Source organism: Cebus imitator, unplaced genomic scaffold (genome assembly GCF_001604975.1).
Source record: "Cebus imitator isolate Cc_AM_T3 unplaced genomic scaffold, Cebus_imitator-1.0 Scaffold25, whole genome shotgun sequence".
Lineage (NCBI taxonomy): Eukaryota > Metazoa > Chordata > Mammalia > Primates > Cebidae > Cebus > Cebus imitator.
In genome coordinates, this window is record NW_016107340.1 from 6,797,112 (window position 1) to 6,800,979 (window position 3,868).

The window sequence follows — 3,868 nt, forward strand, 5'->3', positions numbered from 1 at the left end:
ATCATTAAAAATGTTTTATAGATACGAGGTCTCACTGTTTTGGTCAGGATGGTCTCGAACTCTTGATCTTAAGTGATCCTCCTGCCTCGGCCTGCCAAGGTGTTGGGATTACACTCATGAGCCACTGCACCTGGCCTCCAACACTGTTTAAAATTTTTTTATTTATCTGTGATTTTGGATTATACCTGTTTTGTACTTCCATTAGAGAATATTGACCTGGCCAGGTAAGGTGGCTCACTCCTGTAATCCCAGTACTTTGGGAGGTTGAGGTGGGAAGATCACATAGCGTTTCTCCTGTGAGAGTTTGAGACCAGTTTGGACAATATGGTGAAACCCCACATGTACTAAAAACACAAAAATTAACCAGGCATGGTGATGGGTGCCTGTAATCCCAGCTACTCAGGAGGCTGAAGCAGGAGAATCTCTTGAACCCATGAGATGGAGATTGTAGTGAGCTGACATTGTGCCACTGCACTCCTGTCTGGGCTACAGAACAAGACTCTGTCTCAAAAAACAAACAAACAAAAACCAAAAAAAAAAAAAAACAAAAAAACCAAAAAACACTTTAAAAGCAGATTTTTGTCACTGCCTGGTGATCTTACTAATCACTGACCATGGGTGCACAAGAACAAACGAAATCAGGATGAAAGAATTTGTGCCTTGTTTTCCTTGCCTTTGACCTGCAGCCCCATGCATTCCTGCAAATGCTTTGCCCACAGCAAACCTTTGAAGACCTTGACTTTTCTGTTTTAAGTGAGGTTTCCAAGTGAATTTATGTTGTCTGGAAAAGGACTCTCCCTTTACCGGAAAACAGCTGATATCAAGAGAATGAGATTAGGTTGCTAAGGACACCCTTGTATGCAATGTTTGGTTTATATAAATTATTGATGAATAAGAAAAATAAGTTTTTAATTTTATTTTTTAATTGCATTTTAGGTTTTGGGGTACATGTGAAGAACATGCAAGATTGTTGCATATGTACACGCATGGCAGTGTGATTTGCTGCCTTCCTCCCCATCACCTACATCTGGCATTTCTCCCCATGTTATCCCTCTCCAACTCCCCACCTCCCAATGTCCCTCCCCTATTTCTCCTCAACAGACCTCAGTGTATAGTGCTCCCCTCCCTGTGTCAATGTGTTCTCATTGTTCAACACCCACCTATGAGTGAGAACATTTGGTGCTTGGTCCTCTGTTCTTGTGTCAGTGTGCTGAGAATGATTGTTTCCAGGTTCATCCATGTCCCTACAAAGGACACAAACTCATCGTTTTTTATCGATGCATAGTATTCCATGGTGTATATGTGCCACATTTTCCCTGTCCAGTCTATCATCGATGGGCATTTGAGTTGGTTCCAGGTCTTTACTATTTAAACAGTGCTGCAATGAACATCTGTGTGCATGTGTCCTTATAGTAGAAAAATTTATAATCCTTCGGATACATACCCAGTAATGGGATTGCTGGGTCAAATGGAATTTCTATTTCTAGGTCCTTGAGAAATTGCCACACTGTCTTCCACAATGGTCGAACTAATTTACATTCCCACCAACAATGTAAAAGTGTTCCTATTTCTCCACAACCTCTCCAGCATCTGTCGTCTCCAGATATTTTAATGATCGCCATTCTAACTGGAGTGAGATGGTATCTCAATGTAGTTTTGATTTGCATTTCTCTAATGACCAGTGATGATGAGCATTTTTTCATATGTTTGTTGGCTTCATGTATGACTTCTTTTGTAAAGTGTTCGCATCCTTTGCCCATTTTCGAATGGGCTTGTTTGTTTTTTTCTTGTAAATATGTTTTAGTTATTTGTAGATTCTGGATATTAGCCCTTTGTCAGATGGGTAGATTGCAAAAATTTTTTCCCATTCTGTTGGTTGCAGATTCACTCTATTGACTGTTTCTTTTGCTGTGAAGAAGCTCTGGACTTTGATTAGGACCCATTTCTCTATTTTGGCTTTTGTTGCCAATGCTTTCGGTGTTTTGGTCATGAAGTCCTTGCCTACGCCTATGTCCTGAATGGTTTTGCCTAGATTTTCTTCCAGGGTTTATATGGTGTTAGGTCTTATGTTTAAGTCTTTAATCCATCTGGAGTGAATTTTAGCGTAAGGTGTCAGGAAGGGGTCCAGTTTCTGCTTTCTATATATGGCTAGCCAGTTTTCCTAACACCATTTATTAAACAGGGAGTCCTTTCCCCATTGCTTGTCTTTGTCAGGTTTGTAAAAGATCAGATGATTGTAGATGTGTGGTGTTGCCTCCGATGCCTCTGTTCTGTTCCATTGGTCTATATCTCTGTTTTGGTACCAGTACCATGCTGTTTTGATTACTGTAGCCTTGCAGTATAGTTTGAACTCCGATAGTGTGATGCCTCCTGCTTTGTTCTTTTTGCTTAGAATTGACTTGGCTATGTGGGCTCTCTTTTGGTTCCATATGAAATTTAAGGTGGTTTTTTCCAGTTTTGTGAAGAAGGTCATTGGTAGCTTGATGGGGATAGCGTTGAATCTGTAAATTACTTTGGGCAGTATGGCCATTTTCACGATATTGATTCTTCCTAACCATGGGCATGGAATGTTTCTCCATCTGTTTGTGTCCTCTCTTATTTCCTTGAGCAGTGGTTTGTACTTCTCCTTGAAGAGGTCCTTTACATTCCTTGTTAGTTGTATTCCTAGGTATTTTATTCTCTTTGTAGCAATTGTGAATGGCAGTTTGTTCTCGATTTGGCTCTCTTTAACTCTGTTATTGTTGTATAGGAATGTTTGTGATTTTTGCACATTGATTTTGCATCCTGAGACTTTGCTGAACTTGCTTATCAGTTTCAGGAGACATTGGACTTAGACGATAGGGTCTTCTAGATATACAATCATGTCATCTGCAAATAGAGACAATTTGACTTCCTCCTTTCCTATTTGAATATACTTTATTTCTTTTTCTTGCCTGATTGCTCTGCCTAGAACTTCCAGTACTATATTGAATAGGAGTGGTGAGAGAGGGCATCCTTGTCTAGTGCCAGGTATCAAAGGAAATGCTTCCAGGTTTTGCCCATTCAGTATGATATTGGCTGATGGTTTGTCGTAAATAGCTTTTATTATTTTGAGATACATTCCATCAATACCTAGTTTATTGAGGTTTTTTAGCATAAAGGGCTGCTGAATTTTGTCAAAGGCCTTCTCTGCATCAATTGAGATAATCATGTGGTTTTTGTCTTTGGTTCTGTTTATGTGGTGAATTACGTTTATAAACTTGCGTATGTTGAACCAGCCTTGCATCCCTGGGATGAATCCTATTTGATCTTGGTGGATAAGCTTTTTGATGTGCTGTTGCAATCGGTTTGCCAGTATTTTATTGAAGATTTTTGCATTTATGTTCATCATGGATATCGGCCTGAAGTTTTCTTTTCTTGCTGAATCTCTGCCGGGTTTGGTATCAGGATGATGTTGGTCTCATAAAATGATTTGGGAAGGATTCCCTCTTTTTGGATTGTTTGGAATAGTTTCAGAAGGAATGGTACCAGCTCCTCTTTGTATGTCTGGTAGAATTCGGCTGTGAACCCGTCTGGAACTGGGCTTTTTCTGGGTAGTAGGTTCTTAATTGCTGCCTCAACTGCCCTTGTTATTGGTCTATTTAGGGTTCAACTTCTTACTGGTTTAGGCTTGGGAGGATGCAAGTGTCCAGGAATTTATCCATTTCTTCCAGTTTTACTAGTTTATGTGCATAGAGTTGTTTGTAATAATCTCTGATGATGGTTTGAATTCCTGTGGAATCTGTGGTGATATCCCCTTTATCGTTTTTTATTGCATCTATTTGATTCTTCTCTCTTTTCCTTTTTATTAATCTGGCTAGTGGTCTGTCTATTTTGTTGATCTTTTTGA